The 26,865-nt window shown below is 38.4% G+C and overlaps 1 protein-coding gene across 3 annotated transcripts in view; it reads right to left on the reverse strand.

Annotated features, from left to right (window-relative positions):
* Positions 1 to 26,865, reverse strand: part of TLN2 (talin 2) — a 203,834-nt gene that overhangs the window by 122,024 nt on the left and 54,945 nt on the right. For 2 of the 3 annotated variants that reach the window (XM_056345115.1, XM_056345114.1), the window contains exon 3: positions 17,661 to 17,743. The exons of the other annotated variant lie outside the window; for it this stretch is intronic. The gene's annotated coding sequence lies outside the window, so the exon portion shown is untranslated. The remainder of the gene's footprint in view (positions 1 to 17,660; positions 17,744 to 26,865) is intronic. 3 annotated transcript variants of the gene reach the window in all.

Below are 26,865 nucleotides of genomic sequence, written 5' to 3' on the forward strand. Positions count from 1 at the left end.
CTTTACCTCTTGTAAAGCAGGCATTTTCAGTGAAACAGTTTGAACATTAAATAGAAAAAAAAAATGTTCTTTGCTGAAATAAGTTAGAAATATTTATAGATCTGAACATTCTATTTTCCTTGAAATAAAATAAATCTGTAAAATTCCATTAATTTGTTTGAAACAAAACAGGCCAGAAATCAAAGGTAACTATGGACAGCAAATCATAAACTAATAAATCAAAACCATAAATATATTTGTTTGAGAAATATCCCCAAATTAACAGGAAAAAGGTCCATGTCAAAGGACATCCACCCTTAATTTCCACTGGGAGTTCATTTAAAATTGCTTTTCCTCCTGGTATCATTCAAGAGGAGCAAAACAGAACCAACCAACACTTAGCAGAACCTCCAGATCTGAGTAACGTACTCATTTCCTCCTGCACCTTTTCCTTCAACAGTTCGAACAGTATTTTCTACACACTATCGGTGCTACCACAGTAAGAAGTGAATAGTTTTTGCACAGATTTACTCTCCCGCTTCCTTCTTCCATACAGCTTGGCTGTCCCCTGAAGGACATCAATATAACCACACAGTCAGCAGGAAATTTATTTTTCAGATAAACATTCAAGAATGATTAATGGCCCCATGCTCTGTTCAGCAGAAGCACCACATTCTGTACCACATGGCACAGGCAACCTAGCTAGCATTTGAACTGAGGCAATACCAATACTGTTGGAGTAACTATACTATTGAGTAAAATCAGTAAATAATAAAACCAGAAAAGTGCATCTGGAACTTTAACTATATGGGCAAAAATTAACGTCATGGTTCAGTAATGCCAAACCTGTAGTGCTGCAGTACTCAGTGGTACTCGGCTGTAAGTATGTATAAATCTGCATGGTTACAGATGTTCTTTATTCAGGCTCCTAGTGCAACACCCCCCACCCCCTATAAATAACAGGAAAATGAACCTGTGGGATAAGAAACTTACTTCTTTCAGGTTCCCCCCAGGTCTTCTTTCTATTCCCCTCCCAACAGGTGACTAGCATCAACAGTACCTCTCTCCCTCCTCCTGAAATTCTTCCTGAATGCAGAAAATTCAGCACATGAAGGATTGGCACATCCTGACAAATGCTTAGGTCCTTTGTATTTACTGGAGTAGTTTGTATGAAAACTACTAAAAAGCAGTTTACAGAAAATGCACCATCTAATTCTGGCTGCCATATTATGTCCATGCATTGTTACTAAATCTGGATGACTAGATCTGACATTTTACAACACTTCGTGTAGTTGCTGGCTCAGTCTGCCTACCAATTAATTAAGCAACACAGCATCAAAAGACAATGACAAAAGTACAGATTTCCTAGAAACATCAACTACCATTACTTGCAGTATGAGATAACACTAAAATATTCTCAATAGTTGGCTTTTAACAGTGCTGAAGTTGGTGGACTTTTTTAAACTCATGATGACGCACCAAAGATTTCCCAAATCACTTTCACCACAGTAATAGATATGCACTGCTGCTGTATCACTACTAATTTGTTTGTGCTACTCCACGGCCAAAGTATTTTCGTTAACAATAAAAAAAAGTGAAACTGGTATCTATAGTCCCTTTTCTCCATAATGTCTTCCTCCTTTGTACAGTACACACACTTTCTTCTTAGCCTGTGCACAAAAAGAGTTCACGGAAATGTTCAAGGTCCTACGGAGCAGCCTGTCCAGTCATTTGCAAGCCAATTTAAGAAAAAAACTCAACACCATTCATCTCTTGCAGAAAATATTTCTAGACCAAAGGAAGTTTTAATGTATCAAAATTTGCTCACGGTTTTACCCCAGTCACTCCAGAAATCAAGGCCAGCCTGTTCTATTTGTTCCACGCTTCAGAGAGGTACCTCACTGGGTATTTTTTGTCCAGCAAGTACCTCACCCACATTACAAAGAGGGATATGAGTGACCCAAGCTGTAGGCTTCTGCTCTAGGGGGAAACTTCTCGGTCTTCTGACCGTGAGGAGAATCTACAGGAAACTAAACAGCACCACCAAGGAATCTGAGAATCCCTTGGTTGGTGCTAAACTACTCTGCTGCTCCCACAAATGGCTTTCCTAACCAGCTCCTTACAAAGCCTTCTGTAACAGTATGGAATAATGAGTTGTCTGCTCTTTCTGAATTTGTCTGTGTTAAAAGCGTTAAGGTGGATGACACCCGTACTGATAATGTTCAGGTTTGCCCTAGTTAAAAAGCTTGTGTGACTTTTGCAAGGCTCACTGGGTGGGTTCTGAATCAGTGAGGGATCCAACTCTGCGCTACTTTAAAAGTTTACAGTCAAATCAATACTATGGATGTGAGTCTTGGGTAACGTACAGAACATGTCTGTTCCACTATACCTTGCTCAGATTAACTAGCACAATAAAATGGCAATTACAAAGACTCCAGAAAAGTTTCCCCAAGAAATTATATCGTACCTGAGAGTCCAGCTCTGCTAGACTGGGAAGGTGGCATTGACATTACAACTGCCTCATCAGCTGCTGTACAAGAGACAGTTATCTTGAGAAGGATTTTACAAGGGCTTTCAAGAGACATGTAACCCAGGCTAAAAGGCTGTGTCTTCAAATATTGACAAGGACAAGTCTGCATGACATAATTCCAACAGGAATCAACTATCATCAAGCTAAAAGTATACAGTAAAACAGCAGAATGGCTTATCAGATACATAGGAGAAATGAGATTTAGAGGGGAGACCGGTTAGTGAACACTGACCTCCTTGATCACTCACATACCCACCTGGCTTACCCTGTACACTCCTACCCCAACGTCTGCGACGTCTGACAGCTGATGGGGCCATGACATTATCTGTGTACTTTGAGCTGCACTGCTAAGCAGAGAACGCAGAGTCTCAGCTTAATATTCTCTCTGCTTAATGCTATGAGGATATGAACACTTCTTTGCCTTCCATTTCACACCCTTGCCAATACAGCGTTTGAAGTAGAACACAATCCAAAAATATCTGCATTGCTAAACTAGGCAAACGCGGAACAGCTAACACTGACACTGTCAACCACGGACTACGCCCAACCAGCTAAAGGAAAGTTGCCACTGCCGGTGCTATGGTTAAAAGCAAAGCTCTGCGATGATTTAGTAGAGGTCTGTCTCCCTGGAGATATTTCTTAACTGGTTCATTCAGGCTTGAGCAAACACAAATCTAGGTCATGAGACTGTCGCAGTCTAAGAGCCTGCATGTGTACATGTTAGTATAGGCAAAGTTACGTATTTTTATACTAGATTAACTTTGTAAGAAAATCCAGTGGGACAGAAGTTCTCTATTCTTTTCAGTACTCCCCCCACCCAACTGCTGTCCCAGGGCATCAGGAAATCAGGACACATTACGTTGTCTGTTTTCCCCACTGCTGAACGCCTAATTCTACTCCAAAATACCAAATACTTCTTTAGTGGACTGGTGCCCAGCCCAGTAAGACCTCCTTAAGCAAAAGGCACTCAAAAATACAAACCCAGCTGTACTGACAGCTACATATGGTACTTCCAGAATTATGAATGTAAATGAAAGCATCATCCTTCAGAACCAAGGATGATGAAACCACAAGGCAGGCAAGTGGGCAGATGATTGCACAGGCATGGAGGATAACAACACACATATTACTACATACCCACAGTGGCACTTAAACTAGTTGACATCTTATGTGCTTAACATATAAAAGGTCACACTGCCTCTTTCCAGGGAAGATCACCCTCTCTTTAGTGCTCCACTGCTGTCAATTTGTAACTCGTTTATACCACAAGGCTCTCAAGGGTGCTTAAGGGGTGCTACTAATATGCCTTCTTGGAACACTAGGCTGATTCTCCAACACAACACTGTATAGGAGCTGAATGATCATCTGTGGGTTGTATGCCTGAAACATATGGACATATGTCATAGCAAGGCCCTCATCATCCACTCGTTGATGGACAAGACACTGAACATGTCACCGCTGGTCAGCTGCTTTGCCATGGCACCAAGAACTGCGTGAAGAGGTGCTTCAGCAATAACTATCACTGGTGTGCAAGTGTCACGCTTGTAAACACTGGACTGGAAATTGCATCTTGTCAGTGAGTTGAGAAGGGAGCAGTATGCACTCTTCTGGTGGCTGGAAAGGAGAAAAAAACCCCAAACCCTCAAGTTTCCCTCTAATTAGTTCAAAGACAAAGGCAAGAGCAGTAAATGAATAGATTATAAGCTGATGTTCTAAATGATGTTCTAAAGGCAATGAGTACAAAGATACCAACTTAGGGAGTCCAAAAGGAGCCTGACAAGCTCAGGCACTGCATGCTGTCTTGGGGTGCCTAGTCAGAACGCTTGAAGCTTGAACAAGCAAGCAAAAAAAGCATAGTCCTTCCTTCCATCAGTTATAATACAAGGAACTTAACACTGTACAGCACAAAACAGCATTTATCTTCTGTTTCTAAATGTGCACAGACAATTAAAGTGCAAGACCTCTCATATGCCCCCCTGCCCCGAGAAATGCTGGACTCAACCACAATGCCTGCATACGCACAGCACACATCCTGATAAACAAGTTTACAGTTAAAACCTTCAAGAGTATCAGGAAAAATTCACAGCATTTATCTGTAGCGTGCAATACTGAATCTTAAAAACAAACCACCTGAAAAAAAAAACCAGTAAAATGAAGGTGAACTAGGGCAAGCTTTGAAAGGCTACTGTGAAAGCAGGCTTTAATTCTTAGTAAGCACTAATCATGTTGTTCTCAGTTCACACGTTATAGCTGTAGAGGAACAGCATCTATTTTGCTAAGAACCCAGCAGGGAAGTACCCCCAAGCAGAATTATGCAAGAGACCAAAATATTTGATTCTAATTAAGAGTTGTTTATAGGACAGTCAGCTTATTAGCAATTCAACTACAGTTTGCTTTTTAAGTCAAAAGGCATATTTGCAAACTAACTTACTCGCATGTATCTTCAAAAGGAAGTACGAATTACAAGGGACTACAGGAGGAATCTCATTTTCCAACCAGAGCTGAACCAGCTGTTGGATAACAGAAGCTGAGCTTGGGGCTTCCAGGCTTTTGTTTTTAGTTTGCAAGAACACTGCAGGAGAAAGCTGAAAACAGAACATGAGTTTCTGTAGGAATCAAAAGCGAATCAACATCTTTTTTCTAGGTTCCTCTCCAAATTAAATGTTCCTGAAGTAGAGAGGAGCTCTTTTAAAAGAGTCCTCAGGAAGATGGTAGTAAAGATGTTAACATATTCCAGGAGTATAATTAAAACCAGTATCTGAGGTACAGAAGACTACTTTTTTTTTTTTTTGGTGGGGTTTTTGCTGTTGTTGTTTTGGGTTTTTTTGAGGGGTTTGTTGTTAGGGGTGTTTGTCTTTATTTTTTTAAACCAGAATACTGCTTGTAAGGTTAATCTAGTGCCATCACAAGAGCTGTAACTTGCTTACAGTGGGATATATACTTACACAGCTTCCAATATAATTTCTGATTTCTGATGATGTAAGAGCACATAGGTAAATTATAGGATAAGAAGAATAAATGAAGAACAATACTTTCTTTTCTGTTGAAGAGTTAAGCTGATAGAAACTGATTTTCCAAAGCAGGAGATTTGATTATTTGAAGCATTTCACCCACAGATCCTAAATCATACTAACAACAGTAATAGGTTGAACTACCAAGTGGGCTGTTAAATTCAGGCTTGCACAGTTCTGCATATGCATACCCTTTTCAACTGCTGAAATGTTAGAAAGTTTTGAAGGACAATTTTTAAGTCTTTATGTCCATGTCACAACCTTTGATCACACTCACTTCAATGCTTTTTTTTACTGAATCAATTCAAAACCACTCAAAGGTCTGAACTATGCCTGCCATTCTTGGCAAATGCCCCAAAGTAGGATGTAATAAACTAGTCAGAGTTGTTAATTTAGTCATTAAATGACACAGCCAGGATACAACCTCTTGGGCTGACCTACTGTGGTCTAAGTATTACTCTGCATTTCCTTATTTTTTTATTTTTTAAGTGACATGCATAGGCAGAGCTTAGAATATGTTATGAGTTTTGTGCAGTAATATACTCTGCCCATTCAAAAGAAAATGAATGAATCTTTTTCTTCAGGTCCAGAAACAGTATTTTTAAGTTCCAGATACAATATCATGGTAAAACACATGAGGATTCTTCTGATGCTTTCCTCCCACCCTCCTGAACATCACCTGATGCTGTCCTGGAACTTTTTGATCATTTTCTTGAAGGAGAATGGCAGTCAGCAGTTACTTCACACATACGTCACTCAATTACCTACCTTAGGGAACATGAAGGCAACTAATGGTCCGCTCAAGTTTCTCACAAGCTTTAAAAACAACATTCTTTATTCACTATGGAAGTTGAAGTACTGAATAAAATAAAAGCCACTTAGCCACTGAAATAAGTCCATACTGATCATTTTGATCAGCATTATGATCCAGAACTTGATGGAGTAGACAAATCTTCAGAAACAGCCTTTGCTACACAAAACAATGAAATTAGTGAGGCTCAAGTAAAATTATTTTTTGCCAGTCCCATCATGGAGTTTATGTGGAATAGTTCTCTCAGCCATCACCGATTTGATCTGAAATGGAGGATTTAACAGGCACTGAAACTGGTTTCAGTAGGCTTTCATCCATTTATCCCAGCAATCGGTTAACACCATCATTTAAAACAGTTCACTGAAATAGGAGGTGAGGGAGGGAAAAAAGTAAACATTTAAAAATGGTATTTGAATGAATGCAACTGTAACCCAGCAAGTTGGCACTCCACCTGTTTAATAAGCCCAGAAGAACTTGAGGGAGGACTACACAGAACTGGTAGTCACTGACAACCAAACCATCACCTCCATGATGAACCTCATCTGCTCATTCAGAAGCTTCACAAATTGAGGATGAAGGCAAAGGGATTCCCGATTTGGAAAACCATTATTTCTTGCAGGCCTATTTGGAAAGCAGGATGCTCGGCAAAGAGCTCAGTCATTTAGTGAAAATTTAGGATGAGGGTTTAGAGGCTGACTGTCATTTGTATTAAGCAAAGCAGGTCCTAGTCAGAAAGTTATAGCCACTCTTCAGGCAAGCTAACCCAAATTTTCTCTGTTTAAGTACACAGAGTGTGCTAAAGCTCATCCTATGTTAAAACAGCCATATATCAAAAGATGAAGTGAACTTTAAAACTGTATAGTTCAATATAAATTCAAGTGCTTGAGCTACTATTTTTACTTAAACCTTCAGCATCTACTGAGGTTGTCAGTGATACAAATGATAGCAAAATCACTGTCATAGGAAACATTCATTCCCATAGTGTCTTTTCCCTTGAGACAGTGATTAAAAAACAAACAAACAAATAAATTAAAAAAAAGGCAGTTAAGGGGATACTGAATGCTATCTGTCTTTCCTACCAGGATGTAAGTCCAGACCTTGTTATATCAGTACAAAGCCCTCCCATCCCAAATGCTCAGCATGCAACCTAACACTAACCTCCATAACACATTACATCTGCCTGAACACAAACAGCATCAGGTACTGATGGGTCCTGTCTTCTTGTTAAACCCTGCCACTATGTGCCCTTTGTACAAGTCAGATACTTACTACAGTTCCAACAATAAAACATTGCTGCAAAAGTAAAGAACAACATATTGTGCTGATAGCCTACTGTGACAGGTTAATCGAAAGTAATAGAAACAATTAATAGAAACTAAGAATAGGTAACTATGTGCAGTAAACACAAAATCTTAGGGCTTACTGAGGTAAATATGATGCGGTCATTCAAGAAACTACCACATGCTAATACAGGATTAAGGAGAATCATAATAAGAATCAGACAGTATTAGAAAGCATATAAGAAGCCATATGGTACAGTCAACTATGACAGGGTTGAACTACTAAGGTTTCTAATACTTTAGGTATTTGATTCTCTGACCTGTACATAATAACATTTTATAGAGTCGAGTTTTGCTTTAATATTCAAGCACCTCTTACTGTGCCTAACATCAAGTACCATTGTTGTTTTCCAGCAACTCTCAGATATTTTAAATTAAAACTTGTTGTGTACACAAAACTCTGCTGTCATCATGGACATGTCGCCTTGAAACAGAACGAAGCACACACCAAAGGAAACATGAGTAAAATTACCCAGCTGACAAAAGCCCAAATTAGGGTAAGACAAAAAAAGCCCAAAGGTTAAAACTGCAAAAGAGTCAACATCAACCTACCAACCAAGCTGGCAGCAGTACTTCTAACAGAATTTGTTGCAAGCGAAGTAATTCCCTGTTGTATTCCTAATATGAACCAGAACATATGGTTATGGGCCTGGAGTCAAAATGGAAAAAACCCACTAAGCGCTTCCCAGAGACACGTTTCAGACTCAGAGATACATTTTTGGTGTCACTTAGGCAGAGTGTTACCAGTGTTGAAATTTCACATTCATTTCTCCCTGCAAAAACAATTGGACAAAACCAGCGATCCTACTGACTCAACCCAATGCAACTTTTTTCTGTGCAGAACGTTATTGAAGAGGCCTGAGACGGGAGTCATAGCATGGAGTTCTTAGCAACAAAGGACCATGGCAATTCACTGGAAAGGACTGGCCAGAGAGACCCTTGCAAAAACAATCCTGAAAAGACATGGAGCGAACAATGGGAACTAGCCCATGCAATTCCTCTCTGCCTGTTGGAAGTTCCATGAAGAGGCAGGTTGTCAAGGATCAAACTGTCAGGCAAGACCACCAGAACGATTCACTAATGGCATTTCTTCAACCTTTACTTTACATAGCCACATCCATCAGAACTACCCCACACACTGCTGGACTGATTCTTGCAACAAAGTGTGGGATGTTAGAAGCCAAGACACTGCACACTTGGCTTAAGTCAATTAGAATACCTGGGTATATGAACTGTTTTTCAAAACTTGAGCTATTACTCTCTTATTCCCTCACTATCAGACCAAATCACGTTTCAAAAAAAAAAAAAAAGTACAGAAAAGAAATAAGAGGAAATAAAACAATCCATATCAAGTCAAAAAGTTTAACAGCTTTTTTTTTCCCCATTAGCATCATGTAGTTCACTGCAGTGAATACTTTAGCACACTTATCTTTCCACCTAATAATATTTATTGGAGAATTCAAAACAAAGCCAATCACTACTTGAATTTAAATTATAATTAATGCAGTTATGTTTCTACCTCTTAAATACTCTGGTCTCAATCCCATCTACTACAGTATTATCCAGACAATTTTTGCCTAAAAGCAATCACAATTTGGAATCAATATGAGATTAATCCAATTTCTGTATAAAACCTCATTCTTTACGAATTTTCACATCACAGAGATAACAGAGTTTACAGAAAATAGTAAAAATCAACAAAAAATTTGCATGTCAGCAAAGACAGCAATACCAATCTAACATACATCCCCCGCTAGAAAGGTGGTCACACAGAACTGTGATAACTTCCTCATAACCTGGCAAATGCTGGGGAAGTATTTGTAACAGTTTACACACAGTCTAGGATCAAACGATGCATTCATAAAACATGTCAAATCGAAAAACAGCAAATCATGCGATCTCCTTCCAACACATTTAAATAGCTACTAAAAAAAGCTTTTCCTGCTCTTTCAACCTCCATCACCTACTTGAGATTTACTATGAATACAGTTACCAACCATGGTTTACAATATCTAGAATACAAATGGAGTTGCAGATGGTATTGCAGCAAGCTCGAATGAGCTTAGTGCATGATCATTTGATTTACTGATGCTAGCAACTGAACAGAGGAGGAAGAAGAGAAGGAAAACCAGTGTCTCAATACTTAACCATTTCATGCCGCCTCAAAGGCTGAATACCTGTTGTAAGGATTTTCTTTAAACACCAAATTTCTGGTAGAAACATCAGGCTTTTCTGTGTTTTTTGATAAATAAGAGCACTTTTTCAACAGAAGAAAGAAACAGGGAATGTCTAGTCAAAAGAACTTTGAGTAAATCATGTGGAAAAAAGAGTAGCCAAAGAACGGAACAAGACCTGTTGTAACAGACTGCAGAATGCCCAGTGACTACCAGAATCACCGAAACTATTGAAAACTAAAAAGCTGAGCAAGGACTGCACTTGCACCTGTCAAATCAGCATCTCTGTCACAGCCACAAAACAGGAGAACACAGAGATGTAGACATGAGAAAGCTAATGTACATTAACGAATGTCTGAAGGAAGCGCCATAGCATTCATTGCACTCCAGCTCCAAGAGTACTCCATACCCCCAAGGTAAAAACCTCACAACTACGGGATAAGAAAGGAAGGAAATTAAAAGCTGGTGTAATCCTTATGAAAATTTCTGAACGTGTTTAAGCTTGAGGAAAACCTAAATGTCTGAAGAGACCACAATCGAGCCCCAAAGCAGCTGCTACTCCTACAACAGAGACAGAAAGGAAGAGATCATAAAACACTGCTGAATTTTTATCAGGGTGTAACAGCGTGCGCAAACATTACATGTCAATTAGATTATACTTAGCCTAGCACACTGCCAACTGCGTGCTAATCTAAGGTCAAACCTCCTCCTACATCAAATGTGCTCATGAAACAGGCTCTGGCAGTGATCTTATGGAAAAGCTCAAAGACAGCTTGGCAGGCTTCAAATGGTTGAGCCTGAATTCAGATATTCCATTATTTTTCTTAGCAAAGCCTGTTTCCAGAGGTACCTAAAACACCAGATGATTCTTGTGTCTCGTAATGATTAGCTCTCGTAAGGGTCTTAAAATGCATTACTCAGCAGAACCCAAAACCACTAGATATGTGCTATATATGGAATAAATTCTCATTCTACAGTCTCAAACTCATTCTACTCCTACACACATAGGCATACATGCATATATGAACAGATGTGTACGAACACACACAGACACACTTGCACGTACACAACTGAAAAGACAGGCTGTTAGGCTAGTGTTTGTAACAGGTACAAAATGCCTTGAATTCCAGTTGCCACTGTCACTGTGCTATCCAGAAGGGGATTAATGAGTGCATTCTCCACAGAAACAGTCCCTCCAGAAAACTCGGGCTCTTAAGTCAGAATAAAATGATCTACCAGGCCCTCCTCCACCTCAGCTGATCATCAATGACATCGATGGAGAAAGCAGTTTAGCAGGAAAATTCATAGATCAAACAGGAACCACAAAGGAATCAACACCATCTTGGACCATTACACATCATTCCAATTTCATTCCAGTATTCTGCACTATATACTGCCTCCTCAAAGATTTAAGCCACCACCCTCTGCAATGTAGACAAAAAGACCAGAGGGCAATAAAAAAGTAGTTGCATAAAAAGGAGAGAAGCTTGTTTTCCCAGTGCAGGTGGGAAAAATAATGTGTCATCACTGCTTCCATTGATTGTAGACAGCAATTAAAGGGAAATCAACCTGAGATCCAATTTGCAACTACAAATATAATTTTCTACCCAAAGACATGAAGTTCCAGCTAGGGCTTCCACTTGTTTCAGCTGGGATCAACCTTTGACAGCTACCTAGGAGACACTCACCAAGTAGCCCTCTGCAAGACTAAAGATTTTTTTACTTAATGGCTATTTAGGTGGGAAAGCCGCAGATTGTCAGAAGTGCTTCTGCAGAAGTAGTCCTGCAATTCAAGCATCCGAGCTGCAAATCAGGGACAGACACTGACTTATTCTCCCTGCAGGATTTCTATTTGTGAACAGATTTTTCCATTAATATCATCTTATGCTAAGGAAGGCTACAATAAGTAGGGCAACAAGATTTCCCAGTTAGAAATTTCAGATTCACCAATGATTCTAAATACACAGCCTGAAAGTACCTCCCTCTCAGACCACATCCTTAAAGGCAAAAATCACAACAAAAAAGACTTCACAGCAACTTATTTAAAAGACCTAAAACCAACAGCTGAACATGTATTTTTCATTCCATTATAATTCACATTTCTCATTTCCCAGTTTCAGAGGAGAGCTCAGTGTTAAGTTCTGCAGACAACATCACACAGCCAATTGATTTAGTTTCCTTTTTTATATAATTTCTAGGGTGTTCCCAGGTCTTACTCCTGTGCCAAAACTTTCATTTTTACTGCTGACTTCCACGAGGAGTTTGAGGCACTTCCAAAATAAATCCATAAAAGTTAAGACAGAAATTAAGATGACAATTGGATAAATAACATTATAGGGGACAGCTGTGTGGGGAGGTTCATTCTTTCTATCGCTGTGTAAAACCTCGCCAGCTCCAAGTAGCTACAGAATCAGGGAATTTTGTTTGTTGTGAGATTTGGCTCAACTTGCCACCCAGCAAATGGGCCTTGTCGGGAACCAGCACTTCTCTTCTGAGAAACAGAAGACTGTTCACAAGGTCCTATGTCATATCTATCTTACATTTTCTGTTTATTTTCTTTTAAGTGTTTAAATGAGTTTTGAAAATTGTTTTTGGCTGAGAAGAACAATAAGACCAACAGAATTCCTAAACCTAAGGTGCTATTAATGTTGTGAAATATCAAGAGAGTTGTACTTGAAACCAGAGTATATTATAACATCATCCTCCTAACTTCATACTTCAAAGACACAAGGAGGGGTGTATTTCTAAATAGAAATCCATATCCATCCATCTTTATCTGATCTCATCAGGTTATCTTCTGCACACGGTGCAAAGCACACTGTTTTCTATAGCAAAAACAAAGCACAATGTATATGGACAAGAGGTTATGCCAATATTTAATAAAGATCTGTTAACTATTTTGGTGTCTACTACCACCTGAAAAGGAACAAATAAACCACAACTGTAGAAACACACAGCGTGTTCACAATCAAACTGTTAAAGAACTCAGCTTTATTTTTAAAAACATGTATGTTAGCAAAAAAGTATTAAAGCGACTGACACAGTAGATAACACGTTTAATGATACACGAACTCTCAATTTCAGAAGCACTACTTGGCTTTGATCTACTATTTGTATTTTTAGGTTTGTACATACAAACACACTGATGTTACATAAACACAGCATACCTGTATGTGCATTTATGATAGCACATATACATGTACATCCCTAAAAATCATCTTGGCTTTTAAGTCTTGCCTATCACTGAGAAAGTTTCCCATTGGAAAGGGACTGAGGCACGTACACAATTCCCTAATACGTTGTCTCATGCACCGAGTGCACTCAAGGTCAAAGCGGCCCTCCTGCTCTTCCTCCCTGCACCATCGTCACTGACTGAATGGCTGACAACTTCAGCTGTAAATTTAAAGATCTCAACAACATGCATCAAACATTTAAAATATAACCTTATAGTTACTGCAGGCTCAGTATCATTAATCAACTCCAGTTGCAAAGGAATGCTCATTGGATTGCTCATATTGAATTATACATATACAGTCTGATTAATAATGCAATACTCCAAAAATCTGAAGTATTCCTATCCATGGACTAGCAGCAGAAGAATATAGAGAAAATTTTCAATGGGAAAATTTAAAGTTAAACTTCAGTACAATTGCTGATACTTGTGGCACTGGTGGTTTGGGGTTTTTTTTGAGGGGTGGGGGGACTACTACCACAGTTAATAAAAGAAATGCCATGAATCACTGATTTTTACAAGGTATTTATCTAAACATATTTAGAATTAAGCATTGTGCTAAATCTTATACTATGTACCTGGATGATGTACAGCATTCACTCAGCACTACACAATTAAACCTACACTAGAATTCTTACTCATAAACATGAGATTAATTGACCTACTTTTTCAAGCCTTCCACATCCCTCTTACTCTTACACAGAGATGTTCTGTTACAGGAAAAAAATCCTTTTATGCTGTTGTATTTTATTTGCTTGTGCAGCTCCAATCCTTTCCCTCTTAGATGCACCCTACTGTAACAACTAGGTGAGACAGGAGTGAAATGTTTTCTTGTGTAACACTTTTCTTGCCTACGACAATCATTATTTCCCAATCCACTCCATATTTCACATTAAAACATCAAAACAGATTTCTTCACAGTTTCAAGTTCTATTTACATCCTGTTCACTCAGTATAAAATATACATGTCATTTAAAATGAGGGGGAATAAAAGCACTAAAATACTGAAATTAAATATTGAAAAATCACCAAGAAAGCCAGATATTAAAATATATCTGGAAATTATCCAGCTTTAGCAGGAAGCTCAGTTTTATTGCATTCTCCTACTTGCTTATTATGTGCTGTGTCACAGCTGGTCTTCACTGGAGCGCCCGCTCCTTGAGGAAGGTGTGTTACAGCAGCTGCTGGAAGTGCAACTTCAATGTTTAAGTGACATGATTAATAACCCCTGCAAGGAACACCCTGCTTGGGTTTAGGACACTGTTTAGGAAGACTCGGATGCTGCCACGGATTTGCTTTGCCTGAACCATCTTCCCCCTGAGACTCTCCCTCCCCACCTACTCCGTCAGAACCAGCACAGGCCTTCAACAATGCCACCTTCTACTAGGTGTTCACTCAACGCTTTTCCTGAGAACGTGAAACCAAGTTTAAATTACTTAAGACTTTCTCACATTCAAGACAAAGCTTACATTTTGCTAAGCCTCAATAATCATAACACTGGAAACTTAGAGGAGTTAAGAGAAGTTAGTTATGCACTGCTATTTTAATGAAAGTTACAAGATTAAACAGGATTTTTCATTCACCCTGAAGAGAGCTAGAAAACTTGTGACCTGATTATTTATTCCCCCTAAATAACAGTATCAGTAAAAAGTTGTGATTTCTTGTTTGGATCACATACGAAAAAGATAAAGGTGTCTCAGAGAAGTTATTTTAACAATAAACCAATTTACTGTATTTTCACTTGAGCACTTTTCTTCCAGTGCTTCCAGTCAGTCATTCAATAGCCTTTTGACAATTTTCATCTTTTGTCCATGTGTTCCCAGAACTAAAATCGTACATATTTGCATGTTCTTGTACTTACAAACTCCACAAAGCCTTTTTTGAAAGTTTTGGTCCACAGAACAGAAGTGAATTAAAAAGCTTTCCATCTTGGGGTGATGATTTTGAATATTCAAACACATGCAGTGCATGGAAATCCCCTTGATGCAGTGATAGAGGGTGGTTACTTAAAACCAGCTCACCATTGGTGACAGTGTGGTTTACGAAGACTTATTTTTTAATTGGTTAGTTTAAACCACCACCATCCATGCGTCACCATCAAAAAATCCAAACTGAACAAAACCTCAGAACGAAGGGAGCAACACTCCAGAATTCTTGTAGCACAAGACCTAACTGTGATCTGCTTGCCCTATATAACTGTAAGGGCTGCAGCAGAAGTTACATGCTGACACTCAATATTCACCCTTGGAGTAAGTCCATAAGCATTTCATGCATCACAGTATCAGTATTGCTTTAAAAGAAGTTATTCAACTAGCACAACTATTAAAATAAGAGAAATGGTAAAACATACTAAAATAAATGTGACTTCATTTTTTTCAGTTTCATAGAAGTAAACAGCATACTCTGGTGAGCTAATCCCCAAGCAAAACATGGTTTTGGTTTTGGGTGGTTTTTTTCCTTTAAGAACTAATGTTGTCTAATATGGATTAGGACATGGAGGTACATTTTCCTATAACAGTATTTTAGAATGTTTTCCCTTATGAAAGAAAAAGTAAGAACAATTCAGCACACACACTGCTTTTTTTTCTTCTCTCCTTTTTTTAAAAAGATAGGTTTTATTTTGCTTACCATCCAGTGCAAACATTTTGTTTGCCTCTGCTGCTTTACAATCTGATATGGCTTTTAACTAAATTAAGAAGCATTAAGATTTTCTTCTCAGAGAACTGCTAGCCAATCTACTCAAAAGCAACAACACAAGTAGCTTTCCAAATTCATTCCGTATTGACAAGCGAGCCACCCTATTAAAGTTGTATAAGGACAAGTTTTCCTCAACATCAAGTTTCTCATGTCTCAGGATCTGAACTACCTGATGCAGAAAAACCCCTGAATCATGGCAAAGAGGCAAAAATCAGCTTCCTTGGCCATTTTTGTGTTAGTAAATGCCAAGTAAACACATGCCATTAACTCTCAAAAAGCCTTCTAATGAATGGAATTTCTGCAAAGACAATCACATAACATTTAAAGCAGACGTAAAGACTTTTCAGAAATTTTAGCTTTTGTTTTCCTTCTAGTGTACGCATGACAAAGGCTTGAAGCATTCCTTACTATTCAGATTCTTCACTGGTGGTGATTTCACTAGTGACTATGGTTACTTTCTGCTACTACTGGGATATTGTTCCATCAGTTAACCAATATCCCATGTGAAGAAGTCACTGAATTTCCTGAGTACAAGTTTACTCTCCCACTGCTCACTTACCTACACAATGGCCAGCAGCACTGACATTGCTGACAGAAGGGAGGGAAATCCCCCATTTCTTGGGGGAATCTTTCACAGTTAAGAAACCAACAACAGTCCCAAAAGCACCTGTTTAGTCTGACAAGCAAGTAGTTACCAATCCAGTTCAATCAGTTGTACAGCCATACACAGTAAGTCTAAATACACAAAGAGATAATACTTTTTTTAGGAATTTCTAAAATCAAAAGCTAATTAAGATCTTTAGCCAGGTTATTTCATACCACAATTGATAACTGATCTGACAGCAGCATCAGTGAAATGAGGAAAACAGAGACATTGCAAAAGAGAACTTAATGCAGTGTTAGTTCTTAAAAATACAATAATTCCAAGGGTCTTGCTGACAGGCTGGATGGATTATAAGAATGCTCTGTAAATATTTAGCTCTAGCTGGGTAATAACAAGAACAAAACAATGCAGGTAACCATCTAGCCTTCTCTTAAGATTTGCACCTATGATGAAGTGCATATCCTAAATAACTATTTACTTTTTGGTGATTTTACTTCATTTAACCTTGTACTTGGACATATCTGATATAAACTGACATGCTGCTTTAATTATAGGCTGCTTTGGAAGTTCACTGAAGACATTTTTCAAACATGGAAAATAGCAGGACAAAATTCCATTAGCGACCTTTTAGTATTACAAGCACCATTTCCAGATGAGCAGTCAAAGCCAGAGACAGGTTTAGAACAGTAATGCGTACAAGGTCAAAGTAACTCCAGAGAAGAAGAATCAGGAACAAGATTTATCAACATTTTGCCCAGAGCCAGTCTTACTGCTCTGTGACATTCTCTTCTCAAAGCATTACAGTACAGTAATGGTAATGTATCTGTGAAGTTATTCCAGCAGTGATTTTTTCTTGTTCTTTTTGTCAGCTCTCTTACATGTACTAAGATGAAACAAAGTTAAGTCATCTTCTGAGCTATTTGTTCTCATACCAATGAAAGGCATGGCCCTTTCTGCTGAGGCTTAGAGAACTCATTCATTATATGATCATATTCCCCAGTCTCCCTGGAAACTGTTTAAAAATAGTCAATAGCTGTAATGGTCAGGTTAGTCTCCTGGCTGTTAATTTCAATGTTTACTTGGAGCTTGAATATTCATGCATCGCTTTTCTTTTTCAGCTTGATTTCTCTCCTCACAAACACAGCCACAGCTGTACACTTTTCATGCATTCGCTAAAGAAAACATTACACTAATACATACAGGCAGCAAACAAAAGTTTTTAATTACTGTAGGATTTTTATGTCATTATATGCATAACAAAGACAATTAAACAGAACCTTACCTCAAAATTAAACTTCATTTAATAGAAAATAAGCCTGTCTGGAAGTGCTGCTTGACCATGTGGAATGCTTCCAGTAACCAGGTCTGTAACACAAGATACAAACAAGTTACTTCCTTATCCCCAGTCCCTTAATTTCTGGTTTTAAAGTACCTTCTGCCAACACACTGGAAAGGAAGCAACTCAGGAAGTTGTAAGTTTCCTTTTCTTTTTGGGAGCGGGAATTTGCATTGCCAAAGAGAATAGCTTTATGTTCAAGAAAATAAAATTCAATCCAGGCTTCCACATCACTCACTCTTAAAAGCTCATAATAAATAAACTCTGAGTATACCTTGAAATTGTCTAGTCACTTGACAAAATACTTGCAGCACAAATCTGGGTGTAAACAGAAATTAAATAAACACATTGACCTCTCAAAGATGTCCACTTTGCATTAACTGTGCCTTTCTGTGCTTTATGGTCTCTGTGTGGAGCAACTTGGTAGAAAACAGCACAGCACAAGCCTCTCTGGGCAATTTCCCTTCACAATGATCTCCCTTCCGAGAGTACGATTGCACAAAAATAGACTTAATAACTCCGGTTTGCTTTTAAAAGATGACAGAACTCTATTTCAAGGTATTGGTTGTTTTGAGGAGGTGGGCTTTGTTGTTTGGGTGGTTTTACGCTTTGTTTTTTAGACTTTGTTTTCTTTATGATTCTTAGGATCATTTGTTAGCTTTTACTCCAAACAAAAGCCAATATAGCACACAGGTTTAATACTCATCTCCTGAGGATGGGCAAATCAGTTTGAACATCAAAATAAATTGCAATTTATTTTGATAAACTGCAATCAACTCCCACTCCACGCTCCCTGACCCCCACAGAAAAAAACACCACCTTCTCTTCCATCACCTCAAAGTTTAAAAGACCGATCATTTTTCCAGGCACAGTAATACACCTGGGCAAACAGAAGATGGCCTAGATCTTCCTGCTAGCAAGGTCCTGTGTACGCTCCTTGCACACAGGCTGGTTATGGAAGGCTTCTATCCCACTTTGAGATCTCTTGGAGCACTCCCTTACTGCAACTAAAAAATTCAGGTGAAGTTCTGATCCACAACAGCTATCCAAATTCGAAACTAGTTTATGTATTCATTTAGAAAGACCAGGAAGTTAAAGAATGAAGTCACACATGTACACAGCTACAGAAGAAGGAATGCCTCTTAGCTGAGAAACGCCTACAGCAACAAAAGAATTCTCGTAAATTTTCACCAATCAAAGCTGGCAAAAAGATTTCTGATAGAATAAATTCATCAGGATGTTTTTCAGGTCTGGGTTCATTATGAAAGTGATTTTTTTTCCTTTAAGTGGACTTTTAAGCAACATCAGCTCTATGCTGACACAACTATTAACTGCAGGTTAACAGATTTACTGCAGGTCAGAGTAAATGCAGTCTACGTTAGGACAATTATTTCAGCAACCAATGCATCACCTCCATTGAAACTGGCATTGTAGTAGTATGATACCTTGAAATTTAGACCCCTAATCCATATTCATTCAAATTTTCAACATCTACCATGTCTCCAGTAATGCACAAATAATGTACAATTAACTTTAATTAAAAGGTGTGCCACCACCCTGCATTTTCTGATAAGTTTAAGGTCAGGATAAAAGCAAGTTCAGTGCACAGAATGCATATCTAATGCACTCCCTTAGGCGGCTGTACCAGCGTATGGGCATTTATCCGTAATGCACACATTTGTATTACAGTAACATGCCCAAGTCCTGTTCAGTACAGCCCATGAACTCACCAGCCCTTCTGCTTCCTGGAAACTACTATTTAACGTCTCCATACTTGCACATATTTTAAAATTCTAAAATTTGTTTCAAATGCGATTGTGAGATATGTCAGTCACTTGCAACATTGATACCTTTCTTCATTTTCAGTCCTTTGTTGACAAAGGTGTCAGAAGCCCTTTCAAATCCCCAAGTTCTGAGAGCACCAAGCACTAGGCTGGAAGCATTTTCACCTCTACTCAGAGCCTTCGTCAATTAAGGTTGACACTATACAAGTCCAAAGGTTTGTATAAAAAAAAAAAAAAAGCGTGTCTGAAGAACGTACCACAACAAGGGGACAACAGAATCTGATGCAGCAGAGAATGAAGTGACCACGCCAATATGCTTCTTTCTTGTCACACCCACATAAGGCCCCCACATAAATCTTCCAATTCAATAAGTGCCATTCGTTTAGCATCATTGTGATATAAATGGTTGGGAAACTGCTTTGAAATCTGCTCTTTTCAGATGCAGTTCAATAACAGAATTGTGCTTTTAAAAAAAAATTAAAAATGGATCTTGTTTTCAACCTATAAACCAAATATGGTGAACTAGAAATTTATTTTTTGTAGTGTGCCAGGAGGGTCTATCTACTCATGTAAATGTTTATTCAGAAATGTGACTGGGAAGGAAAGAGGTGAAAGAACCACACTCCTAACATTTTACATCAAGGGAAGGAACAAACAATGCATATGCACATACTACCAGAGCAACCTAATGGGTAGAATACCATGTTTCAAAATCACAATTTCATTTAAAATAGCAGATTTTCAGTTATCTGAATATTTAACAGTGAAACACTGAATGTATCTTGTGGAGTCTGAGAAAAACAAAAATTGCTTATACTCTGACATTTTAAGACTAGCTTGAACAAACGTGACTGTGGAAAGAACATTCCTTTTTCAACTGGGTTAATTACTGCTGAAGTAGCCATCTATTTTTTTACTTACCAATGGGAGCTAAAGAGAGCCTAAAAACTAGTCACCACTGTTTGTTTATTCTATTGTCCTCCCTTCCTGGAATGCAGTCAGAGTGGAACTGGCTGCCCAAAAGCCCAGTCAGCAAACCAGCAGTCCGAGCCCTGCATTTCTTTACAGCACCAGCCTACCTACTAACCTGCTTAACCTATTGTAGGGCAGGAGCAACGAGTGCATAAAGCACCTAATTCTGGAAGTTTACACAAAATCCAACAGAGCTTTCTGAATATTTGATGTATTTTTAAGCATAAGCCCCCTGACCCCTCCCCTTCTTTTTTTCTTAGCTGTAGCCACATTTCTATGAAGTGTTTTTGCTTCAGGTGCTAGTGATGTTGTTTATAGAACAACAAGACTGAATAAAGAAAAGTGCTGATGTAGAATATGCTTTCTTAATCCCACTGCAGAATTCTACAACTGTGAATCAGAGGTAAACTACAGTTTTGCACTTTATAGGTATTTCCTAGGTACTCTGCATTCTCAAAAGTCTTGGTGATAATGTAGTTTAGTTCAGTAGCATTTGCACCACAGACTCACTGAGGCTACAAGGATAAATTCCTGAACCTTCTTATACCACAACTTTTGAATGCGGAAAATATTTCTGCCCACATATTTACTCTGGATTTTTGTGCGTTTTCCTACACTGGGTTTTGTGGTTTTTTAAATTTATTTTTTAGGAGGTTTTTTATTGTGTTGTTTTGGGTTTTTTCTTATTGTTGTTAGCCAAGCATTGCTCTAAAAACCAAAATCAAATCAAAATACGTGGTCCATTATGTAAAGCATGGAGTCATTTTAACCCTGTTGGCATTCTCAACCACATTACTGTATCAACCCTGCTAAACAAATCTGCTAATAGCTTAGTATTCTGAGCTATAAACAGGGGAACAGTCCCGTCCCCGCAAGACATTTGGAAGTTTAGTCCTATGATGTATGTTCCGTGCTTCAGAACTTATGTTCCTTGCACACAATAAAGGCATTACATGGCCATTTTTAGCTGGTACTAATTTAGATGTTCTGTAGTGTGTGACTTCTTTCAGTTCTTAGTTCCTTCACCTACCTGTCTTTTTTTATTATTTTCTTAAAACACTACAAGACAGTAAATAATTACAAGTATATGAACGATGCAATATTATCAGGCACAGATGTTTTCAGCATCATCTTCAGAGGCTGAATCCCTGCTACAATTCCCATCCCTATAAAAAAAGTCTGGTTTAAGGACAGGGTGGAGAAACATGGTCTATGCAGCCACTCACAGGACACTGCAAAGAACATTCAGCACGACCTGATACAGTTCCCAAACTATATCCAAAAGCAGATTCCCACTTCCCTTCAAAGCTCTTCTCCGTAACTTACTACTATGATTACTTTGCATCCTGAATCTAGATTTCAGCTCAGTATACCAAGAAGACCCATAGGAATACAGCTTCTATCCTCCTTTTAAATGTTTCCTTCATTCTCTTCTTCGGACATCTCTCTAATCCCCGATCAGCACAAGAAGATACATTCTGTAGAACAACATTCTGAGAACAAGCTCACACTGCTACACGTGCTCAGGTGGGAGGGTCTGCAACAAGCTTAGGTGGGACACGCTGCACTCGATGGGAGCGTTTAATGATATTGCAGAGTTTGCAATGGAATTGCTTTCAGCCAGCTCTGTACAACAAACAGGCAGCCCAGGAGGTGAAGCAGGAAGCATCTTCACTGCGCAAAATGACCTGCTGACCGCTACAGATCAGTTGCTATGGTCTAACATAAGAACTATAGCTGCAGCACAGAAAAGATGGCTTCAGAGTGTGCTAGTACAAACACAATTTAAGTAAGGCATGTGAATATATCAGAGGAATAACTGGTAAAACCTAACTCTGTTACATTTGATGTAACACTTGATATGATTTCTACCTTTATGGACAAGGATCTTCACCACTTTATATAAAAACCACACACATATGGATGTTAAAGAAGAATCATTCAACAGTTTGCTTTGCTAAGAAGGCTGCAACCAGGCTTCTAGACCTCAATTCCTTATTCTTATTTGTGTAAAAAGGTTGAGTTACCTTCTGCTGGCAACTGTAGCATTCATGCAACAACATCAGGCCTACCAATAACAAGATTATAAAATGTTAAGAAAAAAATATTACAAACTTAAGTCAGTTCAAATTTTAACTGACTATTTGGAAGCACCACATAAAATGCATCTCAGGATGTGTTTCAAGACTAAGGTGGTATCCAGCTCAATAGTGCTGGGAGGCATCTTAAGTGAAGAAATGGTGGGGTAAGACACCACCAAAAATATAATTGAAAGCTACAGTCTGAACGGTTACAGCCATAACCAGAGTAAAACTGAGGTGACATAGGACTTTACTTATCAAACTGACATTAAAAACCAACAGTAACGTTTTTGTGTAGTAGCTCAATACAGGATTTTTCACAACCAAAGCAATCACTGGCATTTACATTAAATATTCTTGTAACCAACAACTGTATTTTTGCAGGTGATTTCTGAGGACAGATATGCTACCTCCCCCTAAAGCATGGCATAACACATGCGGAACCAGATGGATTAGCAACACACTGAGTTTGTACACCTCAGGTAAACCCACATGCTAACTTTCTCAAGGACAGACTGGCTCAACTAGGGTAAGTAACACAGCAGCAACTGCCAGGAATCAGGGGTACCCAGTGGGGCATTCCAAGGTCAAGAACGGGGGTTTAAAAGCCCATCACAGAAATGCCACCAAAGACAGTCATGCTCTTCTGTATACCGTGAACCATTACTGACAGACTCTAACAAACAGCTAACAGAAACCTTCGTCTGACACTACTTGAAGAAGCTCTCATTATAAAAAAATTCAAGGTGGTTTGTATTAGGCTTTAATCTAGGTAACTTCATTACCAAAAGCCATTATGATAAAGGTTTAATATTTTACATAAATGTTCCTCTAAGATACTGTAACGACACTAACCATGAAACACTGAACAATCATACCTCAACCATTACTACACTCCTCTTGGTCAGTGAGGAAAAGTTACTACATTACGAGACTAAAGCTTCTGTTATGCCCACAGGCAGGTTTCAGCTACCGATTTTTTCAAATTTTATGCACTGCACTACCTTGAAACCAGCAAGCTTTCCCAGCTGCAGAAGGCAAACAGAAGAACACTGCACATAAATCCAGAAATTCTGCATTTAGTTTCATCACAGTAACTTGCTCAACAACACCCACATGCTTTGCTAGTATGCTTATATTTGTGAAGGTTAAACACAGGCTATGAAGGGGAAAAAAGCCCAGTAACCACCCTACACCTCAAAATGGCTCCTGCAAGTAAATGAGTTTTTAGTAGTATGATTAGAAACACAAAATTTACCTTTGAACATAAAATGAAGTTTTAATTAACTTCTTTTTTCCCCAGCAGAGTATTGCAAGAAGCATTCATTATAGTAAAAAATCCATTTCAGAAAGCAGAACAAACCGATATGCGATGTCGTTTCTTGCCCTTCCACCACACCAGACACATACGATATATCATTTATACTTTAGGTTTGAGGAACTACCATTTATCAGATCATATCCAGACTGCCCCCCTCTCCCCAGGTAACACGCCACTCAGGTTGTCTCTGCTCCAAACCATCCAACACTCCTGGGCCTTTTTGCCTGCCATCTATGAGTTCAACTAGGTGAACTGTTCAAAATAACCAAACCAACCTGTTCTTTATTGACTGTAATCAGCAACATCTACCACATAGATGAATTCTGATCATTTATGAAATATCTGACCAGAGGTAAACTAACTGGAACAAGGCACTCGGCATCTAGGCAAATGTGACTAGCCCCCAGGTGAAACTATACTCTCAAATGCAATTCTTTCCTTACACTTATTCCTTAAAAATTGTGAATTTTATGAAAATGGTGCCTCAGTATGAGCTGAAGCATTCCAGTTAGACTTTCTTCCTTTCTACCTCACAGGTGGTGGGAGCTCAGCCCTGCACTGGTCTGCCAAAAGTCAGCTTTCGACCTCTACGGATCTATTACTGCTTCACTCTATCAGATTTTAACTACGGTTTTGCAGCTTCTAATTGTTAATCTTTACAGCATCCTCCACATATAGTATGATAGTTTTGAGGAGGTATGAAAAAGGCACAACAGCTAAGTTTGCAACGTAAGAGGAGAGTACAGCATTAATTTCTTCTCAAGACTGCATGCTTGTATCTAGCAGAAAAATCAGTTGAAGTCAACTATGCTGTATTTTCAAAATCATGTAAAGCTCAGCCTCTTAACGTAGATCTGAGATAACTTTCTGTGATTAATATAAGAGATATTACTGTGTATTCATGAATTTCAAGGTTTTGTTCAGGCAAATACTACCCTCCTCCTGTTCGGGGCTCATCAAGAGCAGCAGATAGTTTTCCACAAAGGAGCAGGTATTAAACTCTAATCTGAACTCCCACTTCCTCTCTAGGTAAGTTAGGAAAGAAGTTTCAGTTTTGTTGTCTAGTAGAAAGACAAAATCTGTTTAATATGAATTGCTTTTCTTTTTAAGGTAGGCAAAGAAGGTTTACCAAAAGTTAAATGGTTAATAATAGCAATAATAGTAATAGCAATAATAGTAATAATAAAACAAAAAAAAAAAGTTGTTGTTGTCATTACTACTACTACAGAAAAAGCTACCGCAAATATTCAAATATTCACATTCAGTCATGCTTGGTAATTCTTTGAAACATGTTTGCCCGGAACAGTATGTCATCCTGGCATCAAATCGGAATGCCTTTCCTTTGATGACAGAAGGCAAGTTTGACTGATTCACAGGAGTGATCCCAAGTACCAGGCAGTCATGCTTTACTGCCCTCCTAAGAAACCACGCACTAGAAAGGTGCCACATGTCAAACCCACCGATCCTTCTGTCATGATGTGAATGACACTCACCCTCTGCGTGCTACTACAAGAAGTGCACAGAGAATAACAAGTATCAGCCACTACTAAGTATGCCAGACATGCCACGTCTGCAAGGAGTTAACTAGTCATCATAATGGTTCTTCATTATGATTAAATCTCTGGCTCTAGTTTGAGCATAGAATATAGTCTTTTAAAAACAGAGCTGAATACATAATTTTTCAATCATGTGATACAACACATAGTAATTGAAAATGACAGGTAATTATGTGAAATAACAGGTTTTCAAAAATGAGTACACAGCACTTTCCTCACCAGGGTACCATTCACACTAACAGTAATTTCTGACCTTTTACAATTTGGAATCTATGCTAACGTTAACCTTTCTTTCCAACCAGACAATCTGTAAGCAGTTTAACAGCTGTAAACAAGATGTTAAGCCTATTTTTCATGAGAACAAAAAGTGTAGCTTGCCTTCGAACAGTTGCAGTTCGCTGGTAGATACCAACACCTGAGCCGTGAACAAAACTCCATAGCGCCAGAGAGAAATTCTTCAGCATAGGGACTCTTCTATTCCCACGCTGTGATGCTATACACTCAGAATATCCAAATCTGTACTTGCACCCACATCAAAATTAATTAGATTTCTCATCTCTTTATGCTGACATACACTAAAGCATCAATTATTCAGCAATCCATTGCAAAGATTCACTGGTTCAGTGGAAGCTATTGAACCTCAGCATTTCCGTGGCAATGGAAATAACAGTATATTTGCATCATCTTTATGAAAAAGTGTTAATTCAACTGTCATAAGTAATTAATATTTAAAAAAAAGGGAAAAAGGGAACTTTACATTTTCTTTACTGTTAATTCATGAATCACACAGGCCTCAAACACTTCTAAACAAACATCTTTTACAGTAGGTTCACATTTCCCTTCAAGCTACTCATCCACGAAAGACGTATCAATCCAGGACGTAACACTGGCCCTGCTCCCAATCCCCAGTCAAGCTTTCCTCTTCAGGAAAACAAATTTAACCTTTATTTTTAACAACAACAACCACCCCCCCAACAATTAGGCTAGGTTTACAGTTAGATCAAAAAGGAATTTACAGCATAAGGCAATCCAGAAAAAATCCAAAGTCTTAGGCAATTAAAATGACTGCCTATTGCAATGGCTACAGTTTCTATATTTCTTCTCAAAAAGTTAAAGAAAATACATTAACAAAAACATTTTATTTAACTTGACTATGTGCATGGTAGATTTTAATGACATATAATATAAAACTATCACCAGATCCAGGTATTACATTAAAGTCCCTGTAGGAATACCTTGTAAGTAACAAAGGTAGTTGGTTCCACGTACTGACAGTTAAACCAACTGAAACAAACAAATCTATTTTATTGCCAATAATAATTTAAATATGTCACTTTTGAGAGACGATACAAGATTATAATCAAATTATGAAGTTATCTGTAATGTGAACACTTCCATTGTGAACGATGACATGAAATTCATATACAATGTTGCCAA

Source organism: Falco biarmicus, chromosome 7 (genome assembly GCF_023638135.1).
Source record: "Falco biarmicus isolate bFalBia1 chromosome 7, bFalBia1.pri, whole genome shotgun sequence".
NCBI lineage: Eukaryota > Metazoa > Chordata > Aves > Falconiformes > Falconidae > Falco > Falco biarmicus.